The sequence below is a fragment of the Trachymyrmex septentrionalis genome, unplaced genomic scaffold, assembly GCF_001594115.1.
Source record: "Trachymyrmex septentrionalis isolate Tsep2-gDNA-1 unplaced genomic scaffold, Tsep1.0 scaffold27, whole genome shotgun sequence".
NCBI classification, from domain to species: Eukaryota; Metazoa; Arthropoda; class Insecta; order Hymenoptera; family Formicidae; genus Trachymyrmex; species Trachymyrmex septentrionalis.
Window position 1 is genome coordinate 1343497 of NW_017305430.1, and position 20006 is coordinate 1363502.

The 20006-nt window shown below is 30.5% G+C and overlaps 1 protein-coding gene and 1 long non-coding RNA gene across 4 annotated transcripts in view; one reads left to right on the plus strand and one right to left on the minus strand.

The window, feature by feature from the left end:
- The window catches only part of LOC108749178 (limbic system-associated membrane protein-like), a 292256-nt gene that overhangs the window by 198941 nt on the left and 73309 nt on the right, over positions 1-20006 (minus strand). The gene's annotated exons all lie outside the window — the stretch shown is intronic.
- On the plus strand, positions 195-1509 carry LOC108749186. The gene is made up of 3 exons (XR_001939345.1): positions 195-302; positions 553-595; positions 1081-1509. It is a non-coding gene; the product is annotated as an uncharacterized LOC108749186 (long non-coding RNA).

The window sequence follows — 20006 nt, forward strand, 5'->3', positions numbered from 1 at the left end:
AGATTTTTCTCAGCAAATGTTATACAAATTGATATTTGATAATGAAAAGGCAATTTTATTGGGACATTGTTATAATAATATGTATTTAATAAAAGAAATTACGAATGAAATGATAAAATGCAAAAATTACTTTTTAATATATTTATTTTAGACACTACGTTTATTGAATATAGTTGTATTTGTTACAGATTAATGTTGTGTTACTACGATACTTTTGTGCATTGTGATGCGAATGCAATCGGAAAAGTTCTGAGGAAGTGAAGGAAGAAAAATGAGAGCAAGAGGAGTCGAGCAACTTTGTGGTAAGTATTATTGCTTACTTGCATAAAATTTGTCATTTCTTTCCATTTCTTTGAATTGTTTAATAATTTAGAAATAATTAAAGAAAGAGACTTAATTTGAAACTTTGTATGAATTAATCTTTGTTGAAAATTTTAAACAATGTGTAATTATTTTAATAAGAAGATTAATTAAAAAATTCTATGTATGTAAGAATTACTTTTTGCTCACTGATTATTTCAAATGCTGATTTAATTTGGATTTTTATTTTAGAATCATCGTACTAGCTGATAACTCCACTGTTGCACAGCGATTGGTGAGTCACAACTAAAAATATAAAGCATCCATAGAAAAATTCCAAATTTAGAAATATTTTTATTGTAATTATAAAATAGGTTAAAACAAAACAACCTAAATAGTTAGGACTGCTTATACATCTTTTTGTAATAAATATTTAAAAGATGTATTTAACATAACCAAAATTTAGAATTTTTTTAAATAATACAAAGTTTATAGGAATTAACCACAATAAATTGATTGTTTTCTTAGATAGAATTTTGTATCTGGAAATCGAATGAATATCAGTTATATTATATATAATCACGTTAAAATCCAAAGCTCTACGTTTAGAATAAAAATTGCATCTTAAAAGTAAAAGAATTATAGTATCCACTTAAGTTGTTCAAAACGTGTCGCACTGTAATCTTACACTGTACGATCTCCAATCCTCTTTTAAAGACACTCACATACATTTTCATAAGAATGATTGTCCAATAATATTCCGTGCAATTTTCTACGTAGCTACAAAGGCAGTAGTAGTGATGGTTCGGAAAAATTAGAGAGAGGGATGAGGGAGATGGGTAGATGAGTGAAAAGGAGAAAAGCGGAGAAAAATATAAGAGAACGTCAGTAACGACTAACGCAAGCTTCGCGAAGAAGGGAAGGACGGCATCTTTAGTAATTACCCGCCTCCGGAGGACGCATTACTCTTTGTTGGCCGACGTACCTCGGATCTTATCGTCGTTGAGAGAGAAAGGATGAGGAGTAGTGAAGTAAAAGGTAGAACTGCAGTACTGGGAATCACTTCTGTGGAATAAGACGAGGAATGGGAAGTCGGTTGCAATCCTTACTCTACGAAATTGCGTTGGGCGACATTTTCATCTTTGCTTTTGTCTAGTCTATGGACACGCATTTTACTTTATAATAGCATAATAATTTTTATATCATCAAAATGCACCGCTATGTAAATAATAAATAAACGTGTCTTTCCTACAAATATAAAAATATTGAAACGAGTATTAAATAAATTACTTCACTGCTCATCAATGAAAAAAGTCGATGAAAGAACTTCTCTAAATTTAATCGGTAAATTTAATCTCGTAAATTATATACGGGAACCTTATTTTTATTCCACGGCGTATCGATAAAATCTACAATATAGCAACTGCTTTTAAACAAAGCAGCCTTGATATTACATGAAAATAGAGCAACAAGTAGCGTGCTCGGAAAGCCGGAATTGATCCTTAAGCTCTAAGTACACCCTGAATGTGTCCGTACAGAATCTGCGCGGAACTATATAAGACGATAGCCATTATCCGATTGCTCTTATACCGCTACGCCGAGAAATGCATTCAAAATTACCTTATTCAGCAGCTATTCAAGTTTTCAGCGCTCTTCGCGTAACGTCCGATAATGAGATCACGGCAGGATGATTGATCGTATTATATATGCGGCGTCATTGATTTTCAATAGTGAACGCGACAGTCTTGTTAATCTTGCAAGGTTGAATCGAAGGCATTCTATGTAGATGACAACGTCAAATAAAAGCGAGAGATTGATAACTTTCGCGTCGATGGAATTAATTTATTCATAAGTCGATGCACACATTCGTTATATTGTTTCATTCAGATCTATAAAGCTAACAGTGCAAATTGTTGAAACATATAAATTTCAATAAGTTTAGTTTTGTTGCGTTGTATGGAAATTTGATTGCTTGTATCAAAGCATGCGCGAATCGAGTTTATAAAAAAATATTGTTCGTGTCTGTTCTAAAGTTCCAATTAACCCAATTGTTTGACATTTCAATCCTAAATTTACTGACATAACTTGGACGTGTAAAAATAACTATTGCTAAAAAAATTCCATTTTTCCCTCACGACGTACGAAAAATACCACAAAATGAAGATACTAAAAATATAATCACAACGTATATTTTTGATTTCTGACACAAAAAAAGATACAGATTTAATATTAATATATTATAATATGTCTAAATGTAATTTACTGTATAAAATTTCTGTATAGAAAAATGTCACTTTTTTCAAGGAGAAAAGATGTAATTTTAAGAATTATATCACGCCTTTAATAAACAGCATGCCCTTGTGAAATAAAAGAAAAATTATGAGAAACTTGTGACTGTTGACGCAACAAGTAGTATAAGTTAGTATTGGGACGGGAACCGCAAATCTTCACACGGTGTACACTTCCAACGCACACACACCTCGCATCACACCGTGACGTCTCCGGATGAAAGTTCACGGAGGTTGAGCATTTTTATCGCCGACATATTCTGTCGCCGGTGGCGTTTCTCTACATTCGTACAAAAGCGCATGTGTCGTATTACAATCGTATTGTTCGCAAATAGAAATCTGCTTGTAGATTCTTTCCTTGGTACATGTAAGCCATCATTAAACAATAAGATTTCGTAACAATCATGAATAAAATTTTTTTATCTTAAAATAAAATCGAGAAATCAAAATAATTAATAATTAATAAATAATGATATTAAATAAATAAAATTATTTCTTATTAATTTATGAAAATTTGCTGAGCATTATAATTTTCTGTTATTTCAATTTTAAAAAATTCAATACATCGACATTCATACAAGTTCAGTTATCATTCGGTTTAGCATAATTATTATTATGTAATTAAAGGGAAAATGTGAGACTTTTCCTAAATCAGAAACATACTGCATATTCATAAAATTACAGGAGCACTAGGTATTATTAGATAATGTAGTCAAATTAAATATTGATTCCATACGTTTCAATATTAAACCATAAAATTTAATCAATTACGTAATATAATAGATATTTACATACCGTTTTGGCTCCAGTGCATATAAACTATTTTACTATTAGTGAAATATTTTGAACAATTTGTGTGAATAGTGCCCGATTATTGAAACATAAAACATAGACTAGCACTTAATGTTAGTGGATACATTCTTTTGTGCAGATTTCAAATAAATTTCAGTGCGAATTAGTTATTTTTTTGCATGTTATACGTATATCGACAAAACGTCAAATGTTAATAAAACTAAAACGTTTGTAACACATAACACAATGCATCGAGGTATAGTAATCCAACAAACGGCAATTAAGTAACAAAGGTATCAATATGTGGGATACTGTTTTTCAAATAAAAGGGTTTTTCGAATAAAGATAGTTTTATTAACGTGTGATATTGTAAAATTTTCTATTAAAATTATTGAAATTGAAAAAGTAGCGTTGAATGTCAAAAACGCAAGAAGATATAAAGAAATATGATTGTATTTTTATTTATATTGTAATTGCATTAAATCATAAATATCATATTACTTTATGTTCTGGATATGACTAGTACTTCTTTTCAATGTAGATTAACTTTTATCTCGGTTAATTGAACTTACTCCTCATTTTTTCCTCCAGTTCTAAAAATTAGAAAAAATTGAAGAATAAGTTGAACTGAGATTAATCTGCATTGCCAAAAAAGAGCATGAGTTGCAAATATATAAAATTGCATTACTTAATTTACAAGACGTTACAGATAAAACTAATTTTGATATGCAATAAAATGAGCTAATACAAAATTGCACAGGGCGAATCAGATCACCGTTTAAATTTTACGAAGAGATGTAACAGATTAGCGAAAAAAAATATCAACAGAGTTAAATAAAATGAAATGATGGAACTTTTAATTTCATATCCGATCCGCTCGTTCTGTTGCTCGACGGAATAAACAGATATCATCATTATCACCGTTGACCATCGCCTTTTATTTAGAAAGTAAATTGACTCTGCACGAGACCGTATAGCTGAATATTGTTATTCTATGAAAAGGGTATTGCTTATATACACATGATCTGGAAACATTTTATCGAGCATTGAACAAAAACAAGAATAGAGAGTTTCGCGTTCAGAGCGTGTCGCAATATAAATTATATTATGAAGAGACACGTGCGAGACGAGAAAGGGTTGTGCATCGCGACGCACTCGCTTGTGTATTCCATGTGTCCCTACTTGCGTCGGAAAATTTCGTTTAGCTTACAGACAGCTTTATATCCGGCCTTGATATGACAGACGCTACTTTAACACAAACGAGATTGCTTGTTTAAACCGCACGCGGCGACCGTCGCCTGCATTTCCGTTCATACTTTCATCCAGCAAATGGATCCTGCGGCATTGTTTCCACGATGATACGAGACGCGACGCGCCGTAACTAAATGGATCGCAACGAATCTGAAATCCAAAAGCGTTTGTTTGCATCACCGTTTGAAAGCATCGGAGAATGCAACAGCCGTGTTTATGCGATTGCGCGTCATAGTAACGTGATAAAGTAAATGGCGGGTATTCCAGACATCTATATTCGGACATTTAGATAAAACTTTATTTGTTTATGTTATTATTAATTAAATGCTCTTTTTATAATATTATAATTTAATTATAATATTTAAATACAATTAAGTTTATTGCACACGTATTGCAGCAATGTTGTAAGTATCTGTGCCGTACAGGTTATAATATTATAATAAGAAAAGCATTTGACATTAATAATAAATTTTATGTAAGTGTCCGAATATAAGTACATGTCCGGTCACTGGACGTTTATCTTTCAGGGAATATAAAAACCTAATCAAAAGTATCTTCCATTCAGGGTTCGAATATTTTAAAGCCTATTTTGCAATATTCAAGTAGCAACATAAAAAATAAATTATATTAAATATTTATTCAATATAATCATTTAATATAAACGTACTTGTAACTGTAAACTTTATTCGGATCATTCTTTTATTTTCTTTTTCTTGAAGATAGATTTTATCAAGATCATATCGTTTTTGCTTCAAAAATGACATAAAAAAATTAAATTTTTCAGAAAAAAAAATTTTAACTTAACAGAAAATTATTGACTAATTATAAATAATTGACCAATATTTATAAAAATAATATATTTTCAACATGATCAAAATTTTTATCATTTTCGTTTTACAATTAAAATCATCCTTCTGAGTTATGGACTTTGATGATTATTTTTAAAAGCCACTCTTTTATCTAACCTATAATGATTTTTTTATGAAGTTAAATTAATTGACTTTTGATAATTGGTAGGGTAATGTTTACTTATTCATTTATTTACTTAACTTACTTATAATAATTCAAAAATCATGATTTTTCAGTTACTTTTTTGTATTACTTTTGAAGTAAGAAAGCGATATAGTTATCGAAAGATTGCAAGATAAAAGTTTTCATGAATGTTTATATCGCTATATTTGTATGATTATCTTTGAAACAAATGAAATATATAATTGCATACAGGATTGTATATCATAACACAGAAACGATATTTTTACAAAATCCGGTTACTCAATGTCACACATATATAAATATTAATGGAAAGACTATTCTCCGTATAAATATTTTGCATGTCATATAATGTTCACCGATACGACTAGAATGTTAATATGCCGCAGGTGAAAAGCATATTTACAATTCTCGTTTTGCGTGTGAAAATAATTTATAGTCAATGCATTACAAATAAATCTGCGAAAACGATTCGTGTTCACGAAAACGTAAACAATTTCATTTGTTGCGAGTTGTCTCATCACTTGCTTTATACATATGTATTTATGTGCATTAATTAATAAAATATTATCTATATATTTTGCGGTATACGTAAAAAACCGTGACCATAACTTCCATTTGCGTAGAAAACGCAATCACATTCTACTACAAAATAATGGCGCCTCATTTTATCAAACCAATATTTTATTATCTTTCTAAAGGTACTCATCCATATTATATAAGTAGTTGTCATTAAATTCAACCGCAATTGTTACACAGTCACAAAATACAATATAATTGTTCTTATTAATCACCTAATTCTAATTAAAAGATCACCTTTAAATATAATGAATAAGCTCTGAGAAAACGACGTGACTTTGCCTCTTCCTACGTTCGCTGTCACGTGAACTTTTAATTACTACTTTATCCTACAAATTATAAAATCAGCTGTCACGAACCTGGAACACGGGATCTGCAATTTTCTTACCACGTGCGCGTTTCCTCTTCGTTTTTTTTTCTTTTTATTTCTCTCTGACTTTTTCTTTATTCATTGACCAAGTCCCTTGCGACGATGCCATTTTTTCACTCTCTCAAGCGATCTAATTGTAAAGCTACGTGCTTGTACCATGTAAGCCCCGAAGAGGCATTCACGTTTCTCGTGCTTGACCAACGGTAGCGCACTTTATTGTTTCCGCTAATGCACTTTTATATCGCAGCAATAATAAACCGGCAGCGCGCCACTCCGGTAATCCTTACCGTAATGATATTACCCGGTGAAACGTGCGCAGATGGTGAAGTTAACGTTAATTGGATGTGCGTTGCTGTTGCTTTCCGCGCAATCCTGCTGACCCAACTCTCCATCTCGGTGATACATTTCCGAGTAACTCCAGCGAAGCGAAAAATATCGCCAGGTGATAATTACATTTAAAAAAAGAAACAAAAAAAGAACAAATTGACAAAGTTCTGCTATCATGGCTTTTGCAATTACATATATCGGGAATGATCGCACATCGAAGAGAGAGAGAGAGAGAGAGAGAGAGAGAGAGAGAGAGAAAGAGAAAATGAAAAGATTATGTGTTGCAGAAAATATTTATGCTCATTCAGCATTGTGTAGCTTTATAAATACTTACGCAGTGAAATTTGCAAACATGCCTCTTCTTGGCTTATTTTACAGCTAGCGCGAACAGTTTACTTTTTAATTTGCCTCAAATCTGTATTCTGCGAGTATATCTCACGGAGTAAAAGTCAATGTGAGATGTATAAAAAGAAGAGCCAAGAGAGATGGACATAAAAGAGCATGGAGACCAGCGGCATTATCTGGTCTTCGTTCGTTCTCGCCAATCACGAGACAGCTGTCTCTCCCGTATTCTTAATTTTCTGCTATCTAAATCCACTGTCTAGATCAGCATCCAATACATAGGATAGCTACAGCAAGGAACATAGCTAGATTCCCTCCCCTTCACAGTTTTATCCACCTACAGATCGTCCCTCTCTATCTACTGGCTCTTTTTATATCCCTCCATGTCTGTTTTCTTTTTCTTTCTTTCTCTCTTTATTTTTCGCAACAAAAAATACCACGTGCCTTATCTTAATTCCTCCCGAAATGCCCTGAATATCACAGCAAAACGTGACGTTCAAACTTGTGTCCTTCGTTTCCGCAATTTCCGAAGGACAGTGCCTTTCAAAGAACCCAACTTCACCCCTTCGATGATACTAATCTTATTGAGAGCGTCATGTATCCTTACGTTCGCAATGCCCCTTAATAAAATTCCATTTCCTTGTTTGGTCAGTTTCTATCGAAAAAGAAACTTTATCTATCGAAAAAGAAGGGAAAAACAGAGGGATAAAAAGAGAGAATAAGGGAAAAATAGGCTTGAAATAGTGAAACTCTTTGAAGCATTTGAGATCTCCGTGTGCAGACTTTTTATTACAAGACAGCTATAGAGATATTGATTCACATAGATTTATACTGCATCATATTTATATAAACTGCACAAATGTATTATATAAATATTTAATTATTCTAACAATAAATTATATAATACAAAGTTTTCAATCAACTAAAAATTGTATATTATAAAATACTTCATAAAAATTAAGGAAAGGATGAAATTGATCAATGGAAGGATGAGTAAAAATTATTATAATTTGATAACTTATAAAAATATTAAATATTCTTGAATAGCGTATTTCAGATTAATATAATATGATCTACTTAACAAGGAATGAAAGACACATCGCTGACAGCAATAATAAAAATATTAAAAGTATGTAAATTTTTCATTAACAGGATATAAAAATATTTAATAAATGTCATTTGACGAGTGGTATTATATTATTTAAAAATAAATTAATTTTCTCTCCTTTTTTATGAATAATAAATATAATGTTCATAGATATGATCTTACACTAAATTTTTAATAAATCTTTTAATTTGGTTGTGAAAGTGTCATTTATAATCAGACCGATGCCAAGGCTAAGGCATTATTGACCGCAACTCAGATACGATATCGGCACGAAAACTTTAAGAGGTCAACGATGGTCAGGAAAGCATTTACGAGTTGCTACACGGTCGACAGCACTTTACGACGCAAGATTCAATCGCGAAGGAAATAACTAGTCTCTTTCAGAAGACGTATGCGATTTATTCAGGCAAAATGACAAAGGTGCTCTACTAGTGTAAGAGTAGAAAATACAGAAAAACAAATGTTATTATATTAGAAAGGATTATATGTAGAAATATAGGGAAAAAAAACATTTTTTAATATATATGGGTATTAATAACATTCCATATAACAATTCTGGAAAATTGTGAAATATTGTAGTAAAGTTTTTCAGAAGCTTTAACCTAAATTTAAAAAATATATATTCTGTAAAAATGATTTATATTATATATCTCTTTTCCTCTTAAGAAACAACATAAAAAATGTAGAAATTTTATAAAAATTAAATTATTTAAATATTCTAAAAATTAAAATCATGCCGTTTAAAACAAAGTAATTCCAAGTAAAGACTATATAATTTGTGTGTGTCAATTGTTAAACTTTATTTTAATCTTCCATTATAATTATCTCATGATACTATTATTGTATATCTTTTACAGCTAATCACATTTAGTTATCATGAAATAACTAATTATAAAGTACTAATGTATTTCATACAAATCCGTCAGTCAGTGTATTGTATAATTCCATAAAATACTCATATATTGTTCAGTTATGACCTCAAGCATCACTCAAAAATAATACAGTTATTATATCTGTATATAAATAAACCCATTCCATAATTAAGCTTGTCACCACGAATTTAGCTTTGATGTATTTGCGTTTATTATAAATCAGACCGTTGATACATCTATATATTTAATGCGTTAAAACGTTGTTTGTGACATGTTTTGGTACATTAAATTAATTAAATGCCACGGTTAAACGCGTACGTATGTATTATGAATTATTTCATTAGCGTAATACAAAACGAGCTAAGATAAAATATATTTTTAAGAAGCAGATCTAGAGTGAGAAATTTAAAATGTGAAAGAAGATCTAAACATAAATATCTAGAAATTTTTTTTTTTTTAACTATTCTATACATACAACGTTTATATATGCGTTACACAAGTAACAATATTATTAACCTACACGCACAAATTGTTAAAAATCGAAAACTCAATTTTATTGTCTAGTTCTAATAAATATTACTTTGCAATATTTTATAACAACACGATTTATTGTCGTGAGCATTGTTACAATAGTCGCGAGTATTGTCATTTGCGATACAATTCTGACAGATTTACACACAATTCTTACAGTGACAAATTTGAAGCTCCTTAAAAGAATTGACGTTGACTGTACTCTATATATCTTTGCTAAAGCATTATTACAAATTATTTGAATTTTTTTTTAGATGCTACACACACGCACACACACACACGCGCGCAGATCTTTTAAAAAATACCAGGAATAAAATTAATTACCAATATATACAACATTTCAGATTTAGAAAAACTCGATTTCTGTGGTGTTCCTAACATTAACAGCAAATGTTTCATCGATATATTTATGATTATATAGTGAGATTGAAAATTATAACAATGAAAAGAATATCTTCGTTTTTATTAACGAATGCTAGGAGACTTATCCTATATGTACAAATGTATATAAAAACAGAGATATTCTTTTAATCAACAATTTTCAATATTGCGATACTTCCTATAGATACATCAATAAAACATTGCTGTTAATTTACTGAACATTGCAAAAATTATGCAATTCTGAATTATCGATATCATAGAGAACAGATTAAGGAATCCGATTGTTGAAAATCAATAAATCTATGGATATAAATAGATTAAAGGCAAGCAACACTTCGGCAAATTAAGCTCTCACTGCTTCGGAATGCAAATATTTTCTAACAAAATGGAAAATCGTTCGGTTAGAGATTAAATCTGCATACCAAATCCACGTTTCGAAGATCTATCAGATGAATGGTATTTACTATTTCTACGCAAATATAGTGAACTTCAATATTCAAAACGGAATACCAAACATAATCCCTTGTATTGTATTCTCGCTATTTAAATATTAACGTGCCAATTAGCGATTTTGGCATGTAATTGGATGAGCGTGTAATGGTTAAATGTATGATTTACCGCCGGCCATGCTTTACTACATCGATAATTGTACGAAGATATGTTACATCGACGATTACAGATTTGACGCGCTTATAACGCTAGTGAGCAAAACGTAATTGCGACGCGTGATGCATGTTACACTCGACCCGCCAGCAAATTGGCTTCAACAATTTTTGTCGGGATTGTCACCAATTGCAAATTTCATCAATCTGATATTCGTTATCAGCTCTAAAATACATGCGCACGAACACGCGAGCTTCCCTTTAACATAACATGCATACATGTCAGTCCGGATACAATTTCTCATAACTGCCTCGCATTACATCTCGCCGTGTCCAACAGCCGACTCAGGAAATTAGACTTAAGCAGCAAGACGAATCGGCGTATTTTACCGAGCAATCTGACAGCTTCCTACTCAAGCTTCCATAATATTTCCGTAACAGTGAAACTGTGAATAATTACTCAAGCATCAGAACAACAAAGATGAGAAACATTATGAATAATAAGAAAATAGCAAAAAAGATAAATCCAATAACCAGAAGGCTAATATTAACACATCAAAAATCAGTCACTCAAAATTAGAATTGAATTATTTCGTAATATATAAATATGTTATCAATTATCTCTTCTATTTAGTCTGTTCAGTCCATCCGATGATTTTGCAAACGGATGTTCTATTTCCGAAATTTAATAATATATTTCACCGATCATAAATGGAAATCGTCTTGAAATCTCGTTAAACAACAGTAATGAACAAAAAAGCTATAAATGAAAAGTGACATGCATTTGCTCTGAAATAATGGAAAATGGTCATTTTTGGATAATTCCTTTAAAAATTAATATGGTTTTCTTAATTTCTCATAAATATCGCCACAAATATTCCTTTTTGAGTACAAGATATTATACAAAAAATTTCATACTAGCACGTACAGATTATTAATTGTCATTCAATAATTTCATAGCTAATTTTATCGTCTCAAGAAGCATCGGCGTAATGACATTTTATATTTCAATAAAATATACATTCACTTATTTTATGAAACTTTATTTCAAGCGCAAGTTGTAAAATATTTTACGATAAAACAAAATGAATCATTATGTATAAATATAAAACTCTTTTTTCATTTAGCAAATAATAAAATATTACGCGATGTTGCGAGAGCTCAAACTTACTACTTATCACTTAGATCGCCAGTTTTGATAAATGAATGATATTGGCATCGCATAAAAATTATTTCGCATAAAAAAGAGAAAAAGAGAGAGAAAGACGGCCACTATTATATTTTATAGTGGTATTTGATGATCAAATTCACTTGTGGGTAATAGAATGTGCGGAAATAGAATGTGAAAGCCAGTAATGTTGATATTATAATCAAACATTAGAGGCAACATAGATTACAATATTGAGTAAAATGGAATGAATGCGTCGATAACGGAAATAACAGTGATTTCAGTGAAAAGAGTTAAAAATGCGAACAAATCCTTGACAACGAGATAATCGCGTAAATGGACGCAATATCAAGCAATGTGGCAAACCTATTGCGGGATTTACAAATTGACGGGATGAATGCTGTTTAATATTTGACATTTCGCATTAGCTCTTCATTTCAATTGTGCGAGATTTTAGTTGCTTTTATGATTGAAGTAAAGAGAAAGGGCATCAGTCTGACACGCTTTTTCGAAAACCGTATATTTGACAAGTAATAACTGTCCGCAATTGGCCTATATTGTAGCTTATATAAATTAATTATGCCTCCATAAATCACTAAGTCATTATATAATGCTCAAACGGTTAATTGCGCTACTCCCGAGTAATTACTCGGAGCAATAATTAAGTTATCTTTCAATTATTAGCGATTAAATATATCGATTTAATATCTATAAATATGAAAATGAATCGATTTTTGATGCCTGTATCTGTTACATTAATATTTATTACTTATTATTACTTATTAATTAATCACTTTCGAGTTAGGTACATCAAAATATCGATTTTTTAATTTAAAATATCGTACCCTGTAGCCGCAATTTTATTAGGCTAAAAAAACAATTTTGAAATGTTTATAATATTTCATACAAAGAAATGCTTTTACAGTTGCTATATCCTTTTTTTTTATAAAATAATCGGATAAAAATATTGTAAAAAATAAAAGAATATTTAAGGTAGACTGTAGTAACAAAATACAGTATTAAATTTATCTAATCCAAATTAATTTACTTATTGTATTATAACTTGAAACAAATTTAATTTAAAAATTACCACAATTATTGAATTAACGTAATTATTACACAAAAAATTTCTGTTGTATTTTATATTTGCTATAATTTTTATTATTTATATCACTTAATATTATTTAAATTTATCAGCCTTTCTATTTTTATAAGTATACTGTCATTTATATCGGTAAGCACAAAAAATTTTTGACACAATTTATTGTTACTGTTTACTATTGCTAATTTAGTTGTTTTTTTTTAATTGATGTTTATCAATTGTTATGATCACAATTTATCATAACAATATTGAACGAATAAATTGCATTGACAATATTCACATAATCGAAATTAATATCAGTAAAATATAAAGATAAATTAAAATACATATATACAATACATACATTCCATAAATAACACATTTTGACTGCAGTACTCAAATCAATAATTTCATGAAAAAACAAAAAGGAAGAGAAACAGTAAAATTGTAAAATCATGCTTACAATGAAATCAAATCATCAAATGCCAAAATCTCAATCACGATGGAGTTTTACCGGATATCGAAATCTTAGAAAAGAAAATAACTAAAGGGTGGCTCGAATGTCAGGTTTAACGTATGAGAGAGATGAGGAGGACGCATAAGGCAGTTCGTCGACTAGAGATTTGAGGAGGGCAGAAGATCGAGAGACCCTCTTTTTGACGTAAGAGTAGCCGAGGTACTTTATCGATCCTCAGAATCCACACGCGAGATCCTTCATCCCCTGCGGAATCAACGAGGGATGAAAGTAGTGAAGAAGAAGAGAGAAGGACGGGTACAGCGACACGGCAAGTGTCGCACGGTCGAATACTGATCGAGAAGAAAGGAGACATGAGAGAAAGAAAGAAGAGTCGAGGAAGGAAAAAGCAAGGGCTCGTAGGTCGCTTGAGAGGTATGGTAGGAGATTCATCGCTGGCAACTTACCGTAGCTTTTTTTCCCTGCGATGAGAACTTGCTTACCGTCCGATATCTTCTCGAAGTTCTTCACGGATACGCTTTCCCGTATCGATTACAAACTACAAGGTATTGTTAAATTTTCATCTCTTTCGCTTTTTCTTCCCAGCTAGGCGAATACCGATAGGAAAAACATGATCGACATTTTGACATTTGTGCGGTATTTACCGAATTTAAAGGATCTGAATTTTTATGGTGGAATTTCTCTTTGTTTAACGATAAATTATGAAGTGGAATCACAAAATAAAATTAAAAAATATTATTCTTAACCCTTATTAATAAGTTTGACATACAAATAAGAGTTAATTATGTTATTAATTAAATAAATTACAATTACTGCAGATTCTGCGATAAAAAATAATTTATAAATTTTAAAAATCAAATATAAAAAGTTACATCGAACGAATATGCCTAGAAACTTCGGCCTTCTAGCTTATAAGACATTTCATAGCTCTTACGTATGCATGTATCGACAAGTGTTGTAGATCGACTCGACAGTTCTGTCCGAGAAACATTTAAGGGCGTGGTAAGGTGTGAATTTCACTTACACACCGTGCACTTTGTCTCCTGTCGAAGCTACGAAACTTTCGGCCTACTTCGACATGGAAACTATTTCATACCAACGAAACGATAGAAAGTTCTTGAAATATTTAAGGAACTTGAAAATAAATCGTAGCAAGTATTATTGCGCGGTGAAACTTTCGACTAAGTTTCGAAACTTCTGTAACGTTTCGTCGAAGTTTGTAGCGGGTCGTCGTTTAACGCAAAAAAAAAGGGACCAACTCTTAATAGTGTGAAAAAAATGCACGAGGGAAATGAAATGTCACGAAACCTTAAAATTCGTGATATTCTCTGCACGTTTCACAAAATATCTCTTTCTTATTTACTTTTAAGATAATGTAAATATTATTCATCTTCTTGATATCACTTTTCGTTTTCTTGGTTATCAGATTTATGGACAGCGTTTGAAAAATATACAAATATTTGAATCATAAAAACTTATTTACTTCTATCGCAATTTTTTTGCAATAATAATGATTAAAATAATAAAATCCGAAAAAATGAGCTATTATTGTTGGTATAAATAAAACAAGCTATGTATCTTTGCAATAACTAAATCAGCATTACTTTACAATAACGTTTACCAAAGGCCTGCGTTCTATAAAGACTTTGATCGGAAATTTTTTCGTACTAAAGACTGTTGTTGATGACACGGAAAAGCCGATATCGAAGTGAGCAAAGAGCCGTAAGCCACCCTTTTTCTATATAGGAAATATATTTATAGCGTATATAGTGCCAGAGTTAAGCCCTATACATATCACTGGGTCACTGTATTAGCACTATATCTATGTTACGACGGTCAATATGGCACTATTGTGACATCAATTTAGCAAACGAGAACGCTTCCTCGAATACAGCTGATTATTTGTTTCTACCGTCACCACGTACAATGCACATTAATGTTTTTCTTTTTTTTACAAATTCAATATAATCTTGGATTTCCGTTCGTGACAAAATGAGTTTACGAAAAAAAAATACAAGTGTCAGAAACATGTATGCTTATATTCAGCTTTTTAACAGTTGGAAAGTTTCAATTCATAACGCTCGAACAAAACTGTATGTGACTGACCAACCAATTACGTTGATATATGACAAATGCTTTAAAATCCTCTCATGACATGCGTATAAAATTTGCTGATTACGGATCGCAGCATTTTTAACCGTGATAGTCATGAACAAAAAATTACTAACAAATTAAGATGACGTCATCTAATCAATCGATTCAATTCTCGCGTTAAAAAATAGTCGAATGGATTGATCAGTAGAAAAAGACGGAGGCAATTTCTTCGTCTTGAAGTTACTTAGTAACTTTTCAAGATTCCCTACCTCAGACAGCCAATTTTAACTTTGTATCAAGCAAGTTTGCGGCTTCATCGAATCCTTCTTCCTACATGTATAGGAAGCATTATTGACAATGAATTTTTTATGTAATCAAAATTTTGCTCCATAAATAATACAAACATTTATATTAAACTAAATTAAATTTAAAGCTTATTCAGTTTATATTTTATTAGCGGAGTTTAAACAAAATTTATTTGTATCACAGATAAAGACAAATCTGTTGCAAATACAAGTATTTAAGCAACACGAGACATACGAAAAATGTGTCATAGTAAAAAAATTCTTAAAACTATCATTTTAAATGTTTAACGAAAGAAATTATTTACAATTTATTGAGTCTGAAGTTTCTCTAGTACACTTCAAACTTTTTTCATATACATCCTACATATATGTGTTAAAAGTTTAATGATTCCGATGGTATTAAGTGCTCGAATTTCACTAGCTCTTATATAAACGATTACAGTTCTCTGACCGTAAGATATTCAAACAAAGCCGAGCGTTTCAAGCATACTTTTTTGAATCAGTGACCGCAAGAAATCGTATTTCGTTCGTGAACAATTTTATCAGACATCCGTAATAAACGTAGATTAAATACATCAACATTTTAATAAATTCAGACAGTTTGTGAGAAGTTTACTTGTGTCAAAATATCAAGAAATTAAATTTCTTAAACTAAAGTAATTAGCTACTAAATTGAATATTTGCTAAAACAAAAAGAATTGTGTCAGAAAATAACTTAGCAATTTTCTTTTCTAAATTTTTAATTGAACAATTCTACGGGTGTTTCACAACATTCTCATATTCACGAATATCGCGTGTTATTTGATTCTACAAAACTTCAATATACAGCATCGTTTGATTTAACTATTCTCTTTTATCGCGATCGCCGCGACGGCTGTTTAATACGGAGGTGTAACTTGTATCGACGCGGCTAATGGTATTACTGAGAATTGCATTTCGATGAACGCACTTTTTTCGCTTGTCTGCATGAAACGCCGATCAACTCCAACGTCACACCCTTGTATTTCTGTTCACCGGCTGTCCTATTGCCGATGGCGCGTCACCACAACACGTCTGACAGACAGAGATAGAATTGATTGATTGAATTCTATTCTGCTTCGTTAGACAACGCTCAGAGTGAATTCAAAAATAAAATTAGGAAAATTATGAAATTCTACGCATGTGTTGTCACAAACAAATGTTTAGGTATAATCGTCAATGCTCAGTTGTAAATTTTAAATAAAAAATTAATATAAATTGCACAACTTTTTTATACAATATTACTGTAATACTATAAAATTTATTTGCTACATTTTTGCGAATTATTGATCAAATTTATCATGCTGTAGGTATAAAATTGTTTCATATATATAAGATTGAAAATATTACTTTAATCACGTTTACAGTGTTTGTATGAAATACTATACTTCTCTTATAATATACTTGTTTGTGCTATACTTGACTGTATATTGTTAAATTGATGCATATATATGCATTTATATATATGATGTACTAATGAAATTATCCTATATCCATAATATTAATAAAAATGTCAATTAGTATTAAACTTAAAAAAGTATTAAACGTATGAAGAGTTTTCTCAAAAATAATATAATATTTATGAAAATAATTACATTTCCTGAAGATCTTAATAAAAATAAGTTTTTATAAAATTTTAAAGTAATTAAAACTTTTTTTTTCTTCTAATTATTAGTTTTAATTGTTTTAAAATGATTCAAGTATTTAGGAAAAAAAGATAATACAAATAAAAAAATAATATTTACCACAAGGTTGCTCCGACCGGTGGCCGATGCCTCTCCCAGACCTTCTCCTCCTTCTTTCAGAATTAGATTGTCATTCTCTCACATAGGACACTCGCGAAAAACACTTACAATATATTATAATCGGACACAAATTAATTATATTATTAATAAAATTTTTTTCTGCGGCACTGCCGATATTCCACGTTTATGGGATTATGAAAGTTCATTAGTCCGATAATTTCAACAGCACTTCTGAAGCAAACATGCCACGCGATGAACTGGCTGCGGTTCGTTTATTTTCAATTAAATCAGCAATGAGAGTACATTAACTTCCCCATTAGATTTTTACACGAGAGAACAATTTTGTAGAAATATCTAAAAATTTAACTAGATATAATTAGATATAATGTAAATAGATTCGAACATGTATAAATCTTTAGAAAATTCATTCTTTTCGTATATACCCTCAGCCTCAAGAGGTACTGGATTTCCACTTTGTCCTCCAATTAATACGAGAAAACGTGCTATATATGTATGAGCCATTGAGCTATAATGCTCACTCATGAGCATGTTACGTTAACAGTGCAATGAGTATATATCTTTAGTTTCTCCGTCCTTAGAGTACTGAATCTTTTAGGATACTATACTAGGAAAGAATTTTTTCTTAGAATTTACCCTGAAAATATGGTAGTTCTGAAAGAACATTGTATTTCGAAAAATTTTATGTAAGTTTCTCTCATTCATTAATAAAACTATAATAAAATATAACATAAGTTTGATTAATTTTACTGAAGCGCAAAAATCTTTAAAATATTATATTGTATCACAACTACCATATTTTCAGGGTAAATTTTAAGAGATAATTCTCTCCGTGTAGAAACTGTATATATAATCCTTAGTACATACGTTAGTTTTTGGCATCCTTAATACACGTTCGGTCATTCGTGTCTTAGCTTAATTTTCATCATTTTCACAAGTATATATAAATTATTAAGCAATTTTTACATATATTTTGACATTTTTAGAAAATATTTATGCAATTATATATTCATAACAAATTGTATATAAATTGTTATAACTAAATATAGTTAACACACAAAATAAGAAAAATGTACTTTTTTATAAATATACAACTTTATACAAATACTTTTTTACAAATACTTTCTAGAGATGTCAAAATATACGTAAGAATCGTTTAATCGTTTAATTTTTATATACTTGTAAAAGTGATGAAAATTAAAGTATATATTTTAAATAAAAAAATTAAAAGAGTTATTTAATATTTATTATTTTAAATAACTTTGTTTCTGACTTATTTTTTATTTAATATTTTAAATAATTTCCGGAATCTATTTTATATTTTTTATTTTAAACAAATCGTATCAGTTTTATATACCGATTCCTACGATTTAATATTTTTTATTTTAAATACGTCCTAACAGTTATTTTACCGAGCTATAATCGGTATTACACGTAAGTTTAAAGAATTTTTCAAATACAGAATAATTTGGAGCAATAGTAGTGTCATAAATTAATTTTTTAGCTGAAAAATTAAACAATGATCAACCAAATATTTAATACTTTTAGCCAAAGCCACATTTAGTGCAAATAATGTTCCGCAATATAAAAAAAATTTGCATTTATCTTTATATAAAGAACGTATAGAATATTATCAACTTTTATTTAAGTATGAATCATTTAAAAGAATAATAAAAATTAAGACATAATGTTGAACATCAAAGATACTCCACACACGCGAACAATTACTGATTACAAATACGTTTTCAAGAACCGCGCAAATAATATAGGATTGAACAAGTACTAGAGATGCCACAGAGCAAAGCACAAAATGTACGACGAAACTCGTTAGTCAAAATCATATAAAATATGAATAAACCGTGAATATTTTTTATACGCAATAGTTAAATATCTAAACGGCGCCCGGCGAAAAGGGAGGGGGAGCGTGCCGCGCGGCGGTAAGCAAGGGGGAGGGTGCCACGCGGCGCGATGGTTAACTACGTCATCACTTTGGTATTCGTTCGGCGACCTCGGAAGGAGACAGACGTAGCACGAGTCGCTCAGCGTGTCGCGCATTAATCTGCATTAACCCATGAAAATTAGACATCCACGAACGCGAATTGATGAATCATGTAAGGGTGCCCAACTAGTAATGTTGCCTAAAACTACCTAAGGTGTGTATTAACGATTATATCAAACTTTATTTCTTTCTTTGATGATTTACATTTAGATAAAAATCAATTATGAATTATACAGTCTTTAAATAAGATAAATGCAAAGATAAATGTAATTTGTATAAATAGAATTCATATTATACATTTACAGATATATAAATTAGAGATCTAAGGACGGTATTCATAGTCCGTTCTTATTTCAAGACTGTCTTAAGT